Here is a 23,732-nt window from a genome sequence, read left to right as displayed (position 1 = left end):
ATATGAAGTGTCTACATCTAAGGAGCTTTCTGTCGGTATTTTTTTCTAAAACAGATTTCCAAGGCTATAACCAATATATTAGTCAAAATAACTATATGCTATAAGAATAGACTCTGATGGATAATTTAGACATATGTACAATTACATAGTCAATATCAAAATAGAGATGGACTAATATAAAACATAGAAATTACAGAAATAAAATAACAATTAAGGTGATCAAGAATGCTTTTCAGAGAATCCACAGGCTCACTACACCCAAGGAAGAACCAGTGACCTTGAAACTGTTTAATAGTAATCATAAACACAAATAGAAATAAAAGAAAGAGTGAAGAAAATCTAACAGCTGTGGAATTATATTAATCAGTTGAATATATGTGTAACTTAAATTCTACAAAGAGAAGAAAGAGACAATGGGTAGGATAATTCTTTAAACAGACAATTTGTCCAAATTAGTCACTGATGCAAATATCTCAGACCCTAAGGTCTCAGCTCACCACTTGTCTGTCAGTTTATCCTGCCAGGATTCTGGAAGCTATGACACTGATATTTTAAATACCAGTTGGGTGGGTCACCCATGGTGGACAGGTTTCAGCTTAGCTTCCAGATTAAGAAACACTAGATATAAGGAGAAACCAACTACTTCCGAATATTTCATTCCTGGCAAGCTGAGGAATAGCAGTGGAACACTTTCAGATAACATCAGAATATTGAATATTGACATATGATAAAAAGCACTAGAATAATGTGAGATGGAGTGTCAGATGATGAGCCCCTCAGGTTGGAAGGTCCTCAAACTATAACTGGGGAAAAACTGCCTCTTCAAAGTAGAGTTGACCATGAAGACACAAATGGAGTAAAGCCGTTGGGACCTTCATGAAAAGAAAGAGCTGTAATATTTATTATTCATTGGAACACAGAATGTGAAAAGTATGAATCTAGGAAAATTGGGAAGTGTCAAAAATGAAATGGAATGCATTAACATTTATATCCTAGGAATTAATGAGCTGAAATGGACAGATATTGGTCATTTTGAACCTGAAAATCATGTTGTTTATTATGCAGTGAATGATAAATTGAAGAGGAGAGGACTCACATTCATCATCAAAATAATAATAACAATAATTAATAATAACAATAACATCTGTCATAAAGTACAATGCTATCTATGATAGGATAATATCCATACACCTACAAGACAGACCAGCTAATACCATTATTATTCAAATTTACACATCAACCACTAAAGCCAGTGATGATGAAATCGATGAATTCAATCACCTTTTTCAGTTTGAAATTGATCAAACATGCAACCAAGATGTAGTGATAATGCAATCCCCTCCATGTAAGAACAGTTATCCCTCTTTCTCCCTATGATTCTTCTTTCCTTTCCACCCTCCTTCCTATCCTTTCACAACTTTGACCTTAGGAAAATGCAGCCTTTTTGTTCTTGGATAGCTGACCATTCCATGGTGAGCATACATTACTAGTGTTGTTGTTCCCAACACAAATGTGTCTACCACTTGGCTGAAAATTGGACCAAGAGGTTGAATTCTTTTCATACCTGAAGGGTTGTCAATGGGCTAGCTGGTTGAGACAAAAGCCTCTCTGGAAATAAAAAGTGGGTAACTAAGAAAAAAAAAAAAAAGAGAGAGAGAGAGATGTTTTAATCATTACTGGTGATTGGAATGCAAAGGTTGGAAACAGAGAGAAAGGATTAGTATTTGGAAAATTTGACCTTGAAGATGGAAATGATACTGGAGATCATGATACATTTTGTAAGACCAATGACATGTTCCTTTAAAATACCTTTTTTAAGCAACATAAAAGATGACTAGATCTCTGGTAGCGTAGTGGTTACGAATCGGGCTGCGAACCTTAAGGTCAGCAGTTTGAAATTACCAGCTGCTCCACGGGAGAAAGATGAGGCTTTCTGCTCCCGTAAAGATTTACAGCCTCAGAAACCCTGTACAGGGTCATTATGCATTAGAACCGACTCGACAGCACTTAACAACAATACACATGGAGATCACCAAATGGAATACACAGAAGTGTATCTATAAAAAGAGATGGTGGAAAAACTCAAAATTAAAACAAGTCCACAAGAGCCAGACTATGACCTTTAACATATCCCATCATCTGAAGAATAGTTATGATGCATTAGACACTAAGGACAAAAGACCAGAAGATTTGTTGAATAACATCAAGAACACCATACAGGAAGAAAGCAAAAGGTCATTGTTGTTGTTAAGTGCTGTCGAGTTGATTCCAACCCATAGTGACTCTGTATAGGATTTCCGAGGAGTAGCTGGTGAGCTTGAACCACCGACCTTGCAGTTCAAATGGCTTTGCAGTATGGCACATTAACCCATGGGGCCACACAAGGACTCCAAAAGGTCATTAAGAAGACAAAAAAGAAAGAAATGACCAATTTGGATGTCATAAGAAACTCTGAAACTTCCTCTCCAGCATAGAGATGTTAAAGCAGGTGGAAGAAATGGGGAGGTAGAAGACCTGAGTAGAAAATTTCAAAGGGTAACTTGAGAAGACAGTCAAATATTATAATGAAATGTGCAAACACCTGGAGTTTGAAAACCAAAACAGAAGAACATGCTCATCTTTTCTCAAGCTGAAGGAACTGATGAAAATCCAGCCTTGACTTCCAGTCTTGAAGGATTCTGTGGGCAAAATGTTGAATGATGCAGAAGGAATACACAGAGTCACTGTATCAAAAAGAAATGGTTGATATTTAACCTTTTTAAGAGGTAGCATATATTCAGTTGGCAATGATACTGAAGGAAGCAGCCCCACATGCACTGAAGGCATTAGCAAAGAACAAGGCTCCAGGAACTAATGGACTACAAATTGAAATATTTCAACAAACTAATGAACCACTGGAGCCAGTCACTCAGCTATGCCAAAACATTTGAAAGACAGTTGCCTGGCCAGCTGATTGGAATACATCCATATTTGTTTACATTCCAAAGAGACATTCATATTATATGCAAGTAAAATGTTGCTAAAGATAATTCAAAAGCAGCTGCAACATTACATCCACAGAGAACTGCCGGATGTCAAGCCGGATTCAGACGAGGATGTGGAACAATGGATATCATTGCTGATATCAGATGGATCTTGGATGAAAGCATAGCATACCAAAAAGATGTTTACTTGTGCTTTTTAGTACAGTGACTCTGTGTAGACTTCCATCTTCTGTTGATACTTTCTGCATCACTCGTTATTTGTCCATAAAATTACTTAATATTGCAGATTGAGGCTTGAAAAAAATTTTTTTCATTTCTTTCAACTTGAGAAATGCTAAGTATATTTTTGCCTTTTCACTTTCTAATTTCAGACAGCATTGTACTTCAAGATAGATGTTGAAGTGTTCTTTTTGACAATGAATGTGGCACCATTCCTCTTGCAATGTGTTGTTCCCAGTACTGAAAGTCATATGAATGTCTGATTCAAAATGGCCAAGTGTAGTCCACTTCAGCTCATTAATTCATGCCTAGGATAACAATGTTTATGTGTTCCATTTCATTTTTGACAATTTCCAATTTTCTTAGATTCACATTTCATACATTCCATGTTCTTATTATTAGTGGATGCTTGCAGCTGTTTCTATGCATTTTGAGTTGTGCCCCATCAGTAAATGAAGGTCCTGAAAATTTTACTCCATTTGTGCCATCTCAGTCAACTCTACGTCAAAAGAGATAGCTCTTCTTCACTCATATTTTGAGTGCCTTCCAACCTGAGGGGCTCATTTTCCAGCATTATATCTGGCAATATTCTGGTGCTATTCTAATGTTTTCATTTTCCAGCACTGTATATGACAATGTTCCACTGCTACTCATAAGGTTTTCGGTGGGTAAACATGAATTACTCATAAAAAGTTCAGGCTGAAGCTGAAGAAAATTAAAATAAATCTATGAGAGTCAAAATATGACCTTGAATTTACAGACAATCTAAATTGATGCATAAGGTACTAATAATTGAAGACAAGAAGAGCTGTGGGATGACATCAAGAATATTATACAGGAAGAAATCAAAAGGTCATTATAAAGACAAGAAAGTACATAAAAATTTATTTGAAACAAAGAAACCAGCAGCAACCCAACCCCACCCCACCCCAAAAAAAGAAAAACACACAGAAAAAATGATAACAATCAACTCACACCTATTGATAATTACACTGAATGTAAATGTATTAAATGTACCACTCAAGAGATCATAGAGAGCTAAATGAATAAGAAAACAGAATCTTTTAATATGCTCTCTTCAAGAGACATATCAAAAAGCCAGAGGCAGCCTAAATGGCCATCATCAGAAGAATGGTTAATCCAGACTTTGGTATATACACACAATGAAAAACCACAGAATGCTGAAGAATAATGATGAATTTGTGAAACACCTCACAACATGGTTGAACCTGGAGGACATTATGCTGAGTGAAATTAGCTAATCACAAAAGGGCAAATATTGCATGAGACCAATGCTGTAAAAAGTAAAAAAAAAAAAAAAAAAAAGTATTTTCTTGATAAAATAAACCATCTATCATGGTAACAGGGAGAGGGGAAGCAAAAATTATTCATGGGCTATAAGATAGACACATGTTAACATGAGTGACAGGGCAAGTAATATACAACAAGAGGGGTGTTAGCAGAGGAAAGATAAAAGTAGAGGGAGACACAGTGAGAAATACAATATTGAAAGGGTTTAGAGGTAAATACTGTTAACTGTTGATATATAAAGAGGATTGCAACCATTGTAATGAAGCAAACTGTATTATTTGTTGAGTGTAAAACTGATGATCTGCTTTATAAATGCTCACTCCATTCACAATAAAACTGAAAAAAAAAAAAGAAAAGAAAACAGACATAATGAAAAAGATCACATTAAACAATTCTGGGCATGTATATACGGAAACCTTGCAGATGTAAAATATTACAAAAAAATTTAGGAAAAAAACAGGAAAGAAAGAAAAAATCCAAATGGATTTCAAAGGAGACTCTGAAATTTGCTTGTCATCATAGAGATTCTAAAGGGAATAGAAGAAATCAGGAAGTAAAAGAGCTGAACAGAAAATTTCAAAGGTCAGCTTGAGAAGATTAAGTTAAGATTTGCAATGAACTATAAAAAAGACTGGGTTAGATAATGAAAGGGGAAGAAAATATTGAAGTTGTCAAAGACTTCATTTTTCTTAAAACCATTATCAACATTCATGGAAACAAATCAAGAAATCAAATGAGTATCACGTTAGTCAAATCTGCCTCATAAGACCTTTTTAAAGTGCTAAAAAGCAAAGATTTTAGTTTGAGGACTATTTTAAATCTCCTCATATGCATGTGAAAGTTTGGCAATGAATAAGACAGTAGAAAAATCGATGGATTTGAAGTTTTATACTGGAGAAGACTACTAAATAAAAGAACAAATAAATCTGTGCTGGAAGACAGATAGCCAGAATGCTCCATAGAAGCTAAGATGGCGAAATTTTCATCCTTTGAACATGTTATCAGAATGGACCAATCCTTAGAGAAGAATATCATGCTTGGTAAAGAACATCAGCAAAAATGAGGAAGACCCCTGAGGATATTTATTGATACAGTAGTAGCACCAATGGCTTACATGTTACAACAGTTGTAAGGATGATGCAGGAATGGGCAGTATTTAATTCTATTTTCTATAAGGTTGCTATGAGTTGGAAACAACTTGAAGACGTCAAATAACTACAACATGGGCTATGACATGCTTCATTAGCAAACAGCATCAAAATTTCAATGGTTTAAAACAAAATAAGTTTTTCAATTTCAATATCCATGAAATTCAGGTTGACTGAAGAACCTGTCCACCATTTTGCTTCTTCTATGACTCAAGTCAATGTCACTTAAAATATCTTCAGTAGTTGGCAGGAGAAAGGCCAGGTGACGAATACAGTAGAAACAATAGTATGCTTTAATTTATAATTTATACAAGTTTGATAATATTTCTTGGCTCAATGTAGTCAAGTAGACATATTGATAATCATTTTTATTGTTGTTAAGTGCCATCAAGTAGGTTCTGACTTTTAGAAACCTTATGTACAACAGAAACACTGCCTGGTCATGTGCCATCCTCACAATTCCTGCTACACTTGAGCCCATTGTTGCTGCCACTGTGTCAATCGATCTCATTGGGAGTCTCTCTTTCTCTTTACCAAGCATCATGTCCTTCTCTAGGATTGGTCCATCCTGATATGTCAGAAGTATGAGAGATGAAGTCTGGCTATCTTGGTGTCTAAGGAGCATTCTTGGTGAACTTCTTCCAACACAGATTTGTTTATTCTTCTAGTAGTTCATGGTACCTTTAATATTTTTCTTCAACACCATAACTCAAATTCATCAATTCTTCTACAGTCTTCTTATTCACTGTTCCAACTTTCACATACACATGAGGCTGTTGAAAATAATATGGCTTGGGTCGGATGCCCTTTAGTACTCAAACTGGTATCTTTGCTCTTGAACACTCTAAAGAGCTCATATGCAGCAAATTTGCTTAATGTGATACATCATTTGATTTCCTGACTGCTGCTTCCATGAGTGTTGATGGTAGAGCTGAGCTAAGTGAAGACTTTGAAAACTCCAATAATTTCTCCATTTACTCTGATGTTGTTTACTGGTCCAGTTGTAAGCATTTTTTTTTTTTTTTCTCTTTACATTGAGGTGATCTTCATAAGCAAAGTATTTTAAGTCCTCTTTTCTTTCAGCAGGCAGGATTGTATCATCCGCATATTGCAGGATGCTAATGAGCCTTCCTCCAATCCTGATGCCATGTTCTTCATATAATCCAGCTTCTTGGATTATTTATTCAACATACAGATTGAATAAGATGGTGAAAGAATATAACTCTGGCACATATCATTCCTGATTTTAAATTATTTTTTATTTATTGTGAATTATATGATAGTTTACATGGGAGTACATCAGCTTCATACTGATCCCATTGTATATCATTTCCTTGCCATTGTTACAATCTCTTCCATGCTTCATTGATCAACCAAAGGGTATACCCCGCAAGCCTGCCTTTTATCATCTGCACGCCACCCCTCTCTAGCTCTAGGTCCAAAGTCTCCAGCCACTTCATTTCCTCATGTCATTGTCTCTGCCTCCATCCCTGGCATCACCGCTTCTCTGGGTTGGGTTCCGTTCTCTGCTCTTCTCCTTCGATTGTCCCAGGGACCTCCGTTCCTAGACTGTAAAGTTAATCACTCCCCTCTCTTTGCCCCCAAATGTCCACCTTTACATTTCCAGACCTTACTATCAGTCCTGATAACAATTATTTGCTGTTGTATCGCAAGGAACCTATCTGCATCTCCTTTTATCAGACCTGACTAGGCAGAATGGATACCACTCAGTGGAGATTCCACCTTGCTCCACTCCCTCTGAATCTAGGTTCCCTCTTGAAAGTTGTAAGCCAGTCACTTCTTGCCTCTGTAGCACCCCCCCATTCTGGATAGCCAATTTCCAAGTTGCCCATCCCTGTCCTCTCCATGTGCGGTGGAGGTGGGAATGATCCTCGCTATGAAGATTTGTTCACTCTTTTGAGCTATTGCTTCCATAAGTGTGTGTCAAGTTCATCAAACTTTGCCAGATTATTATTTTTTTCCCTCTTCTTTCTTCTTCTGTTTGAGCTCTGATCATCCAGCCATTAAAGCCAGGTCAAATGGGTATTATCTGCAAGTGTGGGTGTACTTATGCATGTGCCCTCTCTTCTTATCAGCTGGATGCTTCACTCTTCACTCTAGTCCTCTGTGGCCATGTCGCTGACTCTGGGTCCAAGAGTCCCCTGGACTTGGCACATTGCTGGCCAACCAAGTCTCCATCTGAGTTCACAGGAGTCTATTGAATGTTGTAGGACTTAGTTCTGTTCAAATAACTGTCTCTTGGCCTATGTACAGGTTCCTCATGAGCATAATCAGGTATTCCAGAACACTCATTCTCCACAATGCTGTCCATAGCTTGTCATGATCCACACAGTCAAATGTCTTTGTATAGTCAATACAACACAGGTAAATATCTTTTTGGTATTCTGTGTTTTTAGCCAAGATGAAGCTACTGAAATCATACCAAAATTAGAGCAGGGAATATGCTAATTATTTATTAATCACATTTCAACTCCAAGTTCACTTTTTAATTGGGTAATGTTGAGAATCAGACTATGCAAACAAGAGTCAGTCAAGTTTGCCAGCTTATTTCCTCAAAGGTGCTAAGAACAAGAGCTACTTTAGCAATACTAGAAAGTGATTGAAAATAAGAACTTTTTAACCTATTTTTTTTCCCTGTATTTGTCTAATAGTTTACAGTGGCAGTCAATTTTTAGAGGTAACTGGTGTAATTGTCCCCAAAGTCTCATCTTATTTTACTTTTTTATAACTAACCACATCATGGACACTGATCACTCTAGTTCTCGATGTTTGTGTAACGTTATCTTTTAAAACAGATTTTCCTTGGTTTGTTTTATAGTTTCTTTTTGAACTGCATGCTCTGCTCCCTAAAGCTATTTTAAGAACACTACTAGAAATAAGGAGCTCTGGTAGCGTAGTGGTTATGAATCAGGCTGTGAACCGCAAGGTCAGCAGTTTGAAACTACCAGGTGTTCCATAGGTGAAAGATGCAGCTTTCTGCTCCCGTAAACAGCCTCAGAAACCCTGTACAGGGTTGCTATGAGTCAGAACTGACTCCACAGCACATAAAAACAACATCAACAAGAAATAATGGAGTCTTGGTATGGTGTTATAGGATAATGCATTGGACAGCAATGTTGGTTTGAATGGCAAGATCAGCACTTCAAATTCACCTGTCATTCCTTGGAAACCCTATATAGGGTTGTTATTAGTCAGAACCAACTTAACAGCACTTAACAACAACAACAACAATAACTTGAAACAAAGGCAACATTTTTAGATATATTTTTTCATCTGTTTAACAGTTGCACATGGCTTAATAGATCTATTTTCAGCTAACATTTCCTTATTCCATGTCTTGCACAGTAATTGTTTCCTTCATCACAATTTCACATGAATGTCTTCACTGCTGTTTTTGAAGAACTATGTGAAGATGTATAACTTTATAAAAAAATGAAACATTTTCCTGTGAATTATTTATACGTTATACATTTTTAGGAAATATAATTAATCTGCTTGAAAAAGAAATTCTTAACTTACATAGATATCTAAATCCATTACTGATAACCATCTCTGTAGAAAACTCTCAACATTCTACTGTTTACAAATCAAGCTACTTTTTAATCTTTTACACATTTCACCAATAGTTTTTTAATAAAGAATTTGTTGTTGTTTTTAGGTGCCATCGAGTTTGTACCAACCTGTAGCAACCTTATGCACAGAAGAATGAAACACTGTCCGATCCTGGGCCAACCTCACTACTGTTGCCATGCTTGAGTCCATCGATGCTGCCATTTGGCCTATCCATCTCCTTTGGGGTCTTCCTCTTTTTCTTTGACCCTCCACCTTACCAAACATGATATCCTTCTTCAGTGACTTTTCCCTCCTGACAATATGTCTGAAGTATGAGAGGCAAAGTTTAGCCATCTTGGCTAAGAATAAGTATGAAATTCTTCTTTTTCTTAATTGTTGCATTATACTGAGTGTAAGAATAACTCGTTTTTATAGACTAGCCTCAATGGGCTCAAGTGTGGCAACAATTGCCCCATGACCAGGCAGTGTGTTGCTCTGTTGTGCATAGAGTCACTACAAGGTACCAACTCAATGGCACCTAACAACAACAGACAAAATAGAGATGATTTTTCCTTACCTTAAGAGATTTTAAATGTATTTTATATATAGTTACAGTGGTTCAGTGAATTGACTTACTATGTCTCTTCTAAATATGGTCTTTGTAACACCCATCAAATGATTGAGTGGGAGCACTCAAATAGGATGTATCAGACTTTAATGCCTCAACTAGTTAATTTCACCATTCCACTAGATGTAAAAGAAACCATCTCAGTAGCAAGAAGAGATGATTCTAATTCCATCAAGAAAGAAAAGCCATGAATGGAGCATGATATTTCTACCTGGAAAGTGGTCACAGCAGAGGCAACCACAAACAAAATGGCGTGAAGGGTCAGAGCAGCTGTGAGTTTCCTGGCCCTTTGACTGAGTAAAGTTGAGTGCCTATGAGCAAGAGGCTGCAGAATGCACCCTTTGGGCATTTACAGACAGGCTAAAGGAGCTTTATAACACTTGCCCAATCAGGGCAGTGCTTGAGGGGCCACATAACTGAGAGGCTCAAGTAAAGACTCAGGCACACCTGTCATGCTGCAGAGAAGAGGTATTCCTGACTGGAGAACTGCTGCATTCTGAGTTATTTGTGGTCCTGAATTGTACCATCTTCACTTCCTTAATAAACTCCTTAATAATCATGAATATTGTCTACAAGTTCTGTGTGACTACTGAAATGGATTATTGAATCTAGTAGTGGTATAAGGACACTGTGGGAGGGACACTTAGTGTCAGAATAGGGTAAAGAAGGATGTAGGGTCTGACCTCTCCTTTATAGGAATCATGCTTGGAATGATTTTGAATTTGATTTTCCTTTCCCCTTGTGAGGACAGAGGAAGTCAGACACAGCCTCCCTACTACTTTTGCAGTTACTTTCCAAAAAGTTATTTAAGAATTTGTTTTATTGCTGTTATGTTAGTATATAATAAATATTTCAAAGTAGCATGTAGGGTGGAAGGCTAAGAAATAAGTGTGTTTGACCTCAGATTCATAGTATGATCCCACTGGTGAATATTGAGTGAATTGGAGATTATGGATAGCACTGTCATTAGACACAGTGATACATTATTATCTTGATTGAACTGTTGAAATCAAGAATGAGAGAGCTCCAGCTTTTTCTCACTTTGGGGAACTCTTAATTTGGTTACATTAAAAACCTCAAGTTGTTAAATATCTTTAAATTCCAATATATAATCAAACATTATTTTAAAATCAGAATCATGTTTCCACCTGATGCCATAGCTAGACTTTTCATTACTCTTCATTAACATTTTGCTTTTTTTTTTTTTTTTTTTTTAATTAATGGTGATGCTAGCCAATTAGCATTTTCTCTACAGAATCCCCAGGGCTTTATACCAATTCTGAGTAAATATCCTCTTCTTTATTAAAGAGCAAGGTAAATCTATGATGAACTGGAGACAAAACATTTCTCTTCAGGACAGAATCGCAAACATCAGTGAATGATTAGATTTCTTATTTAAAAATATACCTTATTTGGTATAAATTACTAAGTTTTTTTCATATTTTAAGTTAGGCAATTAGCCTGAACTAGACATTCACTTTCATTAAAAAGGTAATTTTTAAAAATGTGTTTAAAAATGCTGTTTACTCTGTGCTGATTTTCTAGAGAGAAGAGAACATCTACCAATGTTTATACTTGTTATTAAATGGTCCTAAAAATTTAACATGAACAAGTTTTCCTTTGATGGTGAGGAAGCAAATTAAATATATGAGTAAGAAAGTAAGAAATATTTTATTGCAGCCAGCATTCTCATTACCTTTAAATTAATGGTACATATGCACACAACAAAAAATTAAAAATGTGTCAGCAAATAAGACATGCAAAAATTATGAAAAGTAAGTATTTTCAATATTCTGTTGCTTTGTGTGTAAAAAGTAATTACCACAGAATTCACACTGTTCTGAAAACATGACCATAATATTAATTCAATCAAATTCATAATTAGAAACAAAGAAGATATTTGTGTAACTCATATACATATACATATCTGTATATTTCTGAAAGAGTCCATGGATTTGTTGATTAGAATAGAAATGTGATCAATAATTCTCAATTTTTCTTAATAACTTTGACAGGCACAATTTTTTTTATATTTAATAAAGACTTAGATACTGCAATAATACTAAATGTAAAATTGTATTTCTTACATTGGTAAAGTTTATGTTAAAGTAAAGTTTATATTGACAAAGCTATTTATAAAGTTAAACATGACAAAAATTTAGTACAGTAATTCCAGATTTCACATACAACATCAACTTAATATTTGCATATTAATTTTGAGATTTACATAGTACTAAAATAAACAAGTAGCATAGTGGTTACAAATCTGGCTGCTAACCTCAGGGTTATGAGTTCAAAACTACCAGCTGTGCTGCCGGAGAAAGATGAGGCTTTCGGCTCCCGTAAAGATTTACAGCCTCGGAAACCCTGTACAGGTTCGCTATGAGTTGGAACTGACTCCACGGTATACAAGAACAACAACAAAAATAAACAAAAGTTTATTCCATTGAAATTTTTGATCATCAGCACCAAGGAACCCAAAGATGAACTTGAAACATATAATTAATACACCATTTTAAAAAGAATAACTACAGACTTCCAGCGCTTCCCTGACCGGGCAGCACAGAACAAGAAGAATCACACAAGTCCACAGAGGAAATAGTCAAAGAACTACTGGAAGAAAATTTCTCTAACATCCTCAAAAGCAAAAAGATAAATATATAAGAAGCCCAACGAAGTCCAGGAAGAGTGGACCCCAAAAGAAAATCACCAAGATATATCATAGTCAAGCTCTCCAAACTCAAAAGAGAAAGAGACGCTTCTGAAAGCAGCAAGAGAAAACAGAAGGGTCACATACAAAGGCAAGAAAGTCAGACTAAGCTCAGATCTCTCAGCAGGAATCATGCAAGCTAGAAGGCAATGGGGAGACAGGTATAAAACCCTGCAAGAAAAAATTGCCAACCAAGAATCCTTTATCCAGCAAAGCTATCAATCAAATATGATGGTGTAATCAAAACATTCCAGGATAAACAGAAGCTATGGGACTTTACCAAAGCCAACCCTGCAATACATCCTAAAGGGAGTTCTGTGGACTGAGAACCAACAAGAAGAGACAACAACCAGAGATTGACATATGTGGCAGCACCTCTCTGAATTAAGTCAACAGAAAGAAGAATTGTTAACAAAACAAAACTATAAGAACAAACTCGGAGACTCTGGGAGGTCAGTCTATGACCAAAACAAGTACAATGCAAACGAAGGTGAACACATAGGAACAGAGATCCAGACAGTGAGGTCAGGTCGATTACAGGATAAAATGTTGTTGTTGTTGTTATGTGCCGTGGAGTCGGTTCTGACTCATAGTGACCGTGTACAGGGTTTCCGAGGCTGGAAATCTTTACAGGAGCAGAAAGCCTCATCTTTCTCCTGCAGAACAGCTGGTAGTTTCGAACTGCTGACCTTGCGGCTTGCAGCCCGATTTGTAACCACTACGCTACCAGAGCTCCTTACAGTATAAAATAGACTGCACTAAATGTACAGAAAAGTCAATGGACTATAAGGCAACCTCAAAGAAACTTAACACTTCACAACATACCAAGAAAATGAGAATCCAAGAAAAATATGAAAACATTAAAACTATGAGGAAACTCACAAGAAATAACACAAAAATCAAGAATTCAACAGAGAAAGACAAACAGAACCAAGAAGCAGCAACACCATAAAAAGAATAACTACAAAAATTCAGGCCTGATTACTGTTCAAAATGTGTAAATATTCAGAAGTATAACCTTACCAAAAGAGGCTAAAAAGAAAATTATATTTCAAATAAATAAAACTTACATAACCTAAAATAAAATGTTTTCCAGTGTGATCAGTAAGCTTGCATGAATTCTCTTTCAACATCCTAAAAAGTCTTCAAACCAGAGAAATTTACAAATACTTATAATATGAAGTGGAGTCCTGGTGTGGCACTGTGGGTTAATGAGCCAGGCTGCAAAACCATCTGAACAGCAAGGTTGGCGGTTCAAGCTCATCAGCTGCTCCTTGCAAACCCGATACAGGGTCACTATGAGTCAGAACCAACTCAAAGGCACTTAACAACAATAATAGGAAATAAAAGAACTGTTGTCTGAAGAATTAAAGGAGATTTGAAAAGAGAATTTAGAAACTCTGACTGCTATGTGAAATATTTAAAATCATAGAAGCAAGAAAGCATCTGCATTTCAATTGAGCTGATTTTTCATAACACTGTTTTAAAATCTATACTGCTTTCCCACTTTTTAAATTGAGAATTAATTATCTATTTTTTCCCAGGTCTTTCGGAATTCAGATGGAATTTAACCATGAGAAACCATACAGCGGTGACAACATTCATTCTCTTAGGACTAACTGATGACCCAAAGTGGCAAATTGTAATTTTCCTTTTTCTATTTCTAACGTATTTATTGAGTGTCACAGGAAATCTGACCATTATCTTGCTCACTTTGCTTGACTCCCACCTCAAAACACCCATGTATTTCTTCCTTAGGAATTTTTCATTCTTAGAAATCTCACTGACATCTGTCTGCATTCCTCGATACCTCTTCAGCATTATGACTATGGATAAAACAATTTCATATAATGCTTGTGTGACACAATTGTTTTTTGCCATCTTCCTGGGTGCATCAGAGTTTTTCCTGTTGGCTGTCATGTCCTATGATCGCTATGTGGCCATCTGCAAACCCCTGCATTATGCAACAATCATGAATAGCAGTGTCTGCACCCAGCTTGTGGTAACTTCTTGGTTGACTGGGTTGTTAGTAATCTCTCCTGGACTTATCATGGGCCTGGGGTTGGATTTCTGTGATGCCAATAGTATTGATCATTTTGTCTGTGATTATTCTCCTCTCCTAAAACTCTCTTGCACAGACACACGGGTCATAGAATTGTTAAGTTTTATTTTAGCCATTGTCACACTGCTAATTACATTGACACTGGTTGTAATCTCTTACACATACATCCTAAGAACAATTCTGAAGATCCCTTCTGCCCAGCAGAGGAAGAAGGCTTTCTCTACCTGTTCCTCCCACATGATTGTTGTCTCTATCTCTTATGGCAGCTGCATTTTTATGTATATCAAACCTTCTGCAGAGGAAAGGGTAACTTTAAATAAGGGGATAGCAGTACTCACCACTTCAATTGCACCTGTTTTAAATCCTTTTATATATACTCTAAGAAATAAACAAGTGAAACAAGCCTTTAGGGATATAATTAAAAAAGGCAATTTTACTACCTCAAAATAATACCTTTGACTATAAAAATATTTTTTATTTTAAAAATTGCTTTTAATTGTTGTTATTAACTTTGATCAAGTTGGTTCTGACTCATAGTGACCCTGTATAGGGTTTCTGAGAAGCAGCTAGTGAGTTTGATCCACCAAATTTGTGGTTCAAATCGACCTTATGGTCAAGTGTTTATCCTACAATGCCATACCAGGACTACAATAACTAAATCTTATTGATAGTTGTATACTGTATTTCTTACCCTTTTAACATATGTCTCTAATTTTCATACTTTTTCTGTGAGACACCCACAAAAAGCCATTGTAGTCAATTTATTCCTGTCTTTTTAAACATTTAGGAGTTTGTTCTATATTTATGATATTCTCTGATACACTGTTGTTGTTGTTGTTGTTAAGTGTTGTCGAGTCGGTTCCGACCCATAACGACCCTGTACAGGGTTTCCAAGGGTGTAAATCTTTATGGGAGTAGAAATGCCTCATCTTTCTCCTGTGGAGAGGCTGGTAGTTTCGAACCACTGACCTTAAGGTTTGCAGCCCGATTCGTAACCACTACGCTACCAGAGCTCCTTTAGAAACATGTAATTCTTGAAACTTAATTCTCTAATATTGTTCATTCTCAAAATATATCATGATGAATTTCTTTTGAAAATCAAATACCTCTATGTTTTCCCACTATTATGCTAAAATATAGATTATTTGTGAACTCTATACATAATAATCTATGCTATTTTATAAATAACTAAGAAAGATCTCATATAAAACACAATATTAGTATTTTATTAAAATAAGAGATGGTTTCAAGAATAAAATAATAAGCCTAATTAAAAGCATTTATATTCAGGTTTAAAGATAATACAAAAAAAAAAATAATAATTCTCCAAATCTCTATGCTACTGAAAATAAAAAATACACATTTTCATTTAAAGGCATTTTATATAGCAAAAGAATTTAAAGAGCTTAAATAGGTTTTGCCATTGTCACACAATATGTAATTGCTAGATTTTAAATGTTTATGTAAGTTTTGAAGTCCAAATCATATGCAAATACAACTAAAAAATAAAGTCTTGTTATGTGAATGTGCATTGTTTTAACTGAAAAAATTTAGGGATAAATAACAACTATTCCAAAATAGTTGAAAAGTTATTATTCTAGAATATGCTAATAAAGACTATGCTTAAGATTTAAAAAACATATTTCTTAAGATATATAGAACTGTTTTACACCTTGCAAAGTGCCATATTTTCTCCAATTACAGTATCTTCACTATCTTCCCATTTTTTCTACTAACCATTTTCTCAAATCTCATATTTTGAATATGGAGTAATGAAAATCAAAACTTCATGAAAAATTTAGTCTAGTGGATTAATAAAATAAGTAAACATCAGCTTCCACTATGTTGAGAGCAGAACTAGATGATGCCTAGTTACTATTACTGGAATCCTGGTGTGACACTGTGGGTTAATGCAAAGCTGTTTGAACTGCATGGTTGGAAGTTCAAGCTCACCAGCTGCTCCTTGGAAACCCTATACAGGGTCGCTATGGGTTGGAACCAACTTGATGGCACTTCACAACAACAACAGTTACTATTACTAACTGTTCTGAAAGGGATCATATTGGAGGGTCCTGGATAGAGAGGGAGCTATACATGGAACAAAACTCAAAATCATAAAAAAGACTAGGCTTACTGGCCAAATAGATACTGGTGGAACTAACTCATTGCTCTTTGGTCTAGAACTGAACTCACCCCCATGGCTTAATTTTCATCCAAACAATAGATAGATCTTTAGGGGGTGTAATAATACTAGTGAGGTATGCACCCCTTAGAATAATCAACCATTACTTTTCTTGAGTCCATTGTTGTGGCCACTGAGTATTTTCACTGGCTTTCCAAACTGTGGGGTTCATCTTCCAGCACTGTATCAGAAAACAGTCTATTCTGCCCTATGGAATTTCAATGGCTGATTTTCAGAGGTAGACTTCCAAGCCTTTTCCCTCATCTGTATTAGTTTGAAAGCTCCACTGTAACCTGTCCACCATGGATGACCCTGATGGTATTTGAAATACCTGAGGCATAGCATCCACCATTGCAGTAATTTACAAGCCATTGCAGTATGACAAACTGACAGATGAGAGGTAATATTTTGGACTCAAGAAAAATAATGATTATGAAGATGGTGCAAGACTAGTATATGTTTTGTTCTGTAGTACCTGCAGTTTCTAAGAGTCATGAATAACTAGATATCAACTAACATGTTGGACATGTTTTCAGAGAGGACCAGTCACATGATAAGGATATCATGTTTGGTAAAGTGGAGGGCCAGAGAAAAAAAGGAGATGGATTGGCACAGTGGTTGAAGCAATGGGTTCAGACGTATTGTGAGGTTAGCCCAGGACCAGGCAGTGTTTCATTCTGTTGCACTTTGATAGGGTCACAGACTCGATGACGTCTAACAACAATAACAGTTCTATTCAAGGAGCCAGTCCTGTTAGTGTAATGGATTATAAGCTAGGCTCCTTACTGCAAAGTCAGTAATTGATAATAGAGAAGCTTAAGTCATTGGAAGAAATAAGGAAGCAAAAGAGCTGAACAGAAAATTTCAAAAGGTACACATCTTTACAGGAGCAGAAAGTCTCATTTTTCTCCCATGGAGTGACTTGTAGATTCAAACTACTGATCTTGCAGTGAGCAGCCTAGCTTGTAATCCACCAGTTCAACATGTCCAAAGTATGAAGTCTGGCCATCCTGGCTTCCAAGGAGCACTGTGGCTGAACTTCTTCCAACACAGACTGGTTTGTTCTTTTAGCAGTTCTTGGTACTTTCAATATTCTCCTCCAACATCATAACTCAAATGCACAAGTCTTCTACAGTCTTCTTCATTCATGGTCCAACTTTCACATATATAAGAGATCATTGAAAATACCATGGCTTGGGTCAGGTGCACCTTAGTCCTCACATTGACGTCTTTCCTCTTGAACACTTGAAATAGGTCTTGTACAACAGATTTGCCTAATGCAACATGTCATTTGATTTATTGACTGCTGCTTCCATGAGTGTTGATGGCTGATCCGAGCAAAATTAAGTTTTTGACAACTTCAGTTTTTTTCCCATTTACATGGATGTTGTTTATTGCTTTTATTCATAACAGAATAGCCTACAAATAAAGCAATGCTCTGGTAGCATAGTGATTACTAATCGGGCTGCGAACCTTAAGGTCAGCAGTTCGAAACTATCAGTCTCTCCGTGGTAGAAAGATGAGGCTTTCTAGTCCCGTAAAGATTTACACCCTCAGAAACCCTGTACAGGATTGCTATGGGTTGGAACCAACTGACGGCACTTAACAATAACAACAAAGTTTTTATAAAGAAAATTTTTTATTTTTCTTCTTTTAGATCACTTTTTTTCAGTGTTTTTCACAAAATAATTATCAGTCTTACCTTTAGCGTAATAAAAGAATCAAGACATCCAAAATGAATGCCTGTGCTAATCTAAAAAATGTCTACAACCATACAACCTTCAATGCACTTGATCTCATCTCAAAAACTAAGCAGGGCAGGGCCTGTTTAGTACTTGAATGAGAGACAACCTGGGGTCATCAGATATTATAGGCTCAAACCATCACTCAACTGTCAGCTTGTACTGTCATGGCTTGGGTGTTGCTGTGATGCTGGAAACTTTATAACTGATATTTCGAAGACTAGCAGGGTCACCCATGATGGACATGTTTCAAAGGAGTTTACACACTAAGATAAACTAGGAACAAGGAACAGTCTGAACATTTCTGAAAAATTAGCCACTGGAAGCCTTATGATTAGCAGAACATCATCTGATTATGCCATGAGATGAGTTCTCAAATGGGCTGGAAGACACTCAAAATATGGATGGTGAATAATTGCCCTCTCAAAATGGTGGCAGTTGTTTGCCACTGAGTCAGTTTCAATTTATAGCAATCCTGTATAGGGTTTACAAGTACAAGCTGTAAATCTTTATGGGAGCAGAAAGCCTCATTTTCCTCTCATGTAGTGGCTGGTATATTCGAACTGCTGACCTTGTGGTTAGCAACACAGCTCATAATCCACTACACTACCAGGGATCCTTCCTCCTCAAAATAGAGCCAACATTGATGATATGGAAGGAGTAAAACTTTTGGGACCTTCATTAGTTAACATGACACAACTCAAAATTAGAAGAAAAAGCTGCAAACATTCATAAATAATTGAAACATGGAATGTACAACTGACTCAAGCTATAGCACTTTCAATTGTCTCATTTGCATGCAAAGATAGACAGTGAATAAGGAAGACTGGAGAAGAATTTCTGACTTTGAATTACAGTATTGGGGGAAGAATAGTAGATCTATTGTGGAATGCGGAAAGGAGCTCTTGTAGCATAGTGGTTACCAGTTGGGCTGCTAACCTCAAGGTCAGCAGTTTAAAACTACCAGCTGTTCCAAAGGAGAAAGATGAAGCTTTCTGTTCCTGTAAAGATTTACAGCCTCAGAAACCTGATACGGGCTCCCTATGAATCAGAACCGATTCTATGGCACATATCACCATGGAATGCAGAAAAACAAATTCCTTAGAATCCAGTATGGTGTGACTCCCTCTCACAGACTTTGAACATGTTATCAGGAGGGACCAGATCCTGTAGAAGGGTATCAGGCTTGATCAAGTAAGTGTCAGAAAAAAAGAGAAATATCCCCATTGAAATGGGTTGACACAGTATATGAAACAATGAGCTCAAACAGAATAACTTTGAAGAAGACACAAGACCAGGCAGCATTTTATGCTGTAGCACATAGGGTAGTTATGAGTCAGAACTGACTATGAACAATAGCAAAACACTCAGAATTCAAAATGTTTCCTTTCTCAATTAAATTATAATTGATCACATTTTTAGAAGTGACCCCAACAGCCAAAGTTATGTGGTGTAACTTGATTAGTTATAAATTGATTAGAAAATGGAAAAAAAAGTAATTAGGTGAGAAATTAAGTATATATTTATAATTTTATAATATCATGTGGTAACATTTCAAGTAATCAAACCCCAATGCTCTGTTGATGATTTCTTCTGTTCCAATGCATGTGACCCTATATAGTTTTCTGAGGAGCAACTGGAGGGTTTCAACCTTATCCTACAGAACCACACTTCAGTGTATTTTATAGACTTTCCAACTTGTTTCTGACTTTGAATTTCTTACACAATAACATGATATGATGTATACATGGAATTTGACAAGATAATCTTGGTACAAACAATCAGGTGGGGCATACGGTGGGAATAAATCCACTACAAAACTTTTCCTGAAAAGGGGGAGACTCAATCAGAAATGTGATATGGGCCCACTTGCTGGTAGGATGTTTTATGTCCAGAATAGAAACCAAGTATCAAAAAGAACTTGCAGTTTATGATCCAGGAAAGAAGTGGAAAATGGCAAAAATCTGAGTGCCCCATTTAGTGGTAAAAGCTCTGTGAACAGCCAAGCAAGTAATCCATCCCCATTTAAGTGAAAGTCTGAAACTCAGGGAGTATTGTCAAGATTTTCCTTGAGTCATATTATCTATGGTACTAATTTGTTGTTTAAGAATAAAGCTAGAGGTCATGTAAATAAAGCTAGAGGCAAAAATGGACCCCTGTTCTAGGTTTGAAACTGGTTAAAGATGAGTGGGGTTGCTAACCTCAAGGTCAGCAGTTCGAACTGTTACGTGGGAGAAAGATGAGGCTTTTTGCTCCGATAAAGATTTACAACCTCAGGAACCCTATGCAGGATTGCTATGAGTCGGAACCAACTGGATGTACTTCACCACCACCATCAAAGAGCAAGCAATCAGAGTGAAAGGAAAAGCTTTCCTGGAAAGAAGGATGCTTTAAAAGAAAGAAAAAGTAGGATCCTTGTTATCAGGCTCAGGTTAATGGTTCTAGTAAGACAGGCAAATAGAAACAGAAACATGTATTTTGCTGATTAATTAGGTAATTTTTTAGTTTGTAAGGATGAGAAGCCTTAATCTGTAAGTAAGAATCAAAAGAAAATCGTGATGGGAAACAAGGAAGTGGTGTGGCCCATGAAAGAGAACTGGTGAGGAAAAAATAAAAATGAAAAAGCAAAAACCTTCTGGAAATGTAAAGAATATCCCAACATGTGCAATCCAAAGCAGGATATTTAGTGTCTCTTGTCTCCTAAAATTTTCATAACTATAGCAAATCCCTAGATCCTGGATACTGAGAAAACCTACCTAACATAGTATTTTACTTGAATCTAAGTAGCACTTATGAAGAAAAATGAGCTTTAAAATGATATTAGTGACTTCACTTTCCAAAGAGAGAACTTGGTTTTCTAAATACTGTTTCTGACTCAAATAGATATGCTTTATCTCTTTTTTTTTTTTTTTTTTCAAAATAGTCACAGGGGATTACTACAGGAAAACAAAGCTAAAATATCCCTAGAGAGAAATGATGCTGACAAGTGCATCCTTAAATTATGCTGAAGAAGTTTAATTAGGTATTTTAGAAGCTGATTAAAAATAAATACGTTATACTTCAAATAATGCAAGCAATCATGAGGGAATAAAAGACTTAGAAATTTTGCTTTCATTTTTCTCAATGATATTTTATTTACACTGAAATAAATGTCACATAACTTGGCATTCACTTGCATATAAACACATGGAATAACAGAAAATAGCAGGAGAAAGAGCAACAGGATATAAAATGCATTATTAACCTTTTTGTCTTTTAATATAAACATACTGAATACCTACTCTTGATAGAACACCTGGTTTGACACTGTAGAATAAGCACTGGACTGCGAACCACAAAGTTGGCTGGCCGTTCAAACACACTAGTTGCTCCTCAGAAATCCTGTACTTAACAATAACAACACATCTTAATAAGGAATATTTGTTAAATAAACACATCAGGAGTTAATAAAAACAGGAATCTGTGTCATCCACATAAAACAAAATAAATTGGTTTCATGAAACACTGTACATATGTTATTTCTTTTATATGAGAAAAACAACCAGAGTTTGTGTACTGTTTTATGATAATTTTCTACATTGTCTTACTAGATAATTAAGTGCATGGCACACTTTCAGCCACTGTTTGTTTCACATTTTTTCTCTTGCTTTTTCAGTATTACTGATACTGGTTTTTTTTTTCTCCCCACAATTAGGTATTTGCTTCCCTCAAGATTTACTATAGCAGACTAGTCTATGGAGTGTGAGTAGAATTGATTGCAAGTGTTTTAAGTACTAGTCTTATTTTTTAGAATAATTTTCTTTCATTGTTTTCATGAAAATATTTTTTAAAATAAAAATGATACACTAAAAATATTTTAGAAATGTAATGCTTCAATGTTTCATTCACTTTTCATTTAAGTACCAACTTCTAGAAAATCTTTCTATTTAGTTTTCTTGACCCTCAACTTTTGGAGTTCATGCCCTTGTATAATCTCCTCCCCAGGTAGAACTTTTGTCTTGCCTTTAACAAATGTAATATTGCTACTCCCATGATTAAATTACAAGACATACATTTTTAGAGCTGACTTTCTCTAGTTTCTCTCATCATTCATAACTTTTAAGAAGAAATTTGTTAGGAATTCTAGAACAAAAAAGTAATTGATTATGCAAAAAATAGACTAAAATTGTAAGGGGACTCATCCTCATTTGAGCTTCCAGATGCAGGCTCATAGAATCTTGAAGTTATATCGAACACCCTATTCTAACTGACACAAACTCTAATAATAAATTTGTGCTGTTTTAATGTAATAACATTGCTAAGAGAATTTTAAAAATGGGCAAAATAACTCTTTCTGTCTCTGACGTGAAGGAATTTTTAAAAGTCAGTTGAAATGCTGTACATTTTGCAATAATTTTCTCAAGCTTCCAAGTAATTGACAATCTAATGTGTAAAAATCTTTTTTTTTTTTTTTCATTTAGTTAGAACCTACTAATTTTAAGATAAAACTTAATGGACTTGGTGATGGTAGTTATAAGCTATAGAATCAATTCCAACACATACCAACCCAGTATAGGGTTTCCAAGGCTATAAATCTTTACCAGAGCAAAAAGCTTCATCTTTTCCTTGAAGAACCGCTGGTAATTTCGAACTGCTGACCATGAGATTAGCAGCCTGACTCCTAACCATTCAGATTTATGTGGGGTTTTTTTACATTATCAAGGTAGTTTAGTAAAAATAAAAGCAAGACTTCATATTTTATATCAACATTATAGAGATATATGAAAACTCATTGATGTTTTTGCCTATGTACAAATTCACTAGTGTTCAATGAAGAGAACACAGAGTATGGTTTTAATTGTAGCTCTATATCTTGGGTTTCACTGACTATCTTGAATCTGTGGGTTGATATTTACAGTACACTGGAAAATACTTGGCATTATTACTTTGAATATGACTTCGGGGGTATGTGTGCCCTTCTATACTTCTTGAATGCCAAGAACCCAATTTAAGTTAAGCAATTAGACTAGTTTGTCATACTGTGGTGGCGTGTGAGTTGCTGTGCCACAACTATGCCATAGGTATTTTAAATACCAGCAGAGTCACTCATGGTGGGACAGGTTTCAGGTGAGCTTCCAAACAAAGACAAACTAGAAGGAAGGAGAGACGAACTACTTCCGAATATTTAGTCAGT

General features: G+C 35.9%; 1 pseudogene; it reads left to right on the top strand.

The window, feature by feature from the left end:
• The first annotated feature begins 14,146 nt into the window (after positions 1–14,146).
• LOC102816063 lies at positions 14,147–15,098 on the top strand (annotated as a pseudogene).
• Positions 15,099–23,732: the final 8,634 nt, after the last annotated feature.

This window comes from Chrysochloris asiatica, unplaced genomic scaffold (assembly GCF_000296735.1).
Source record: "Chrysochloris asiatica unplaced genomic scaffold, ChrAsi1.0 scaffold00033, whole genome shotgun sequence".
Classification (NCBI taxonomy): Eukaryota; Metazoa; Chordata; class Mammalia; order Afrosoricida; family Chrysochloridae; genus Chrysochloris; species Chrysochloris asiatica.
This window is presented reverse-complemented; position numbering and strand designations above follow the sequence as displayed.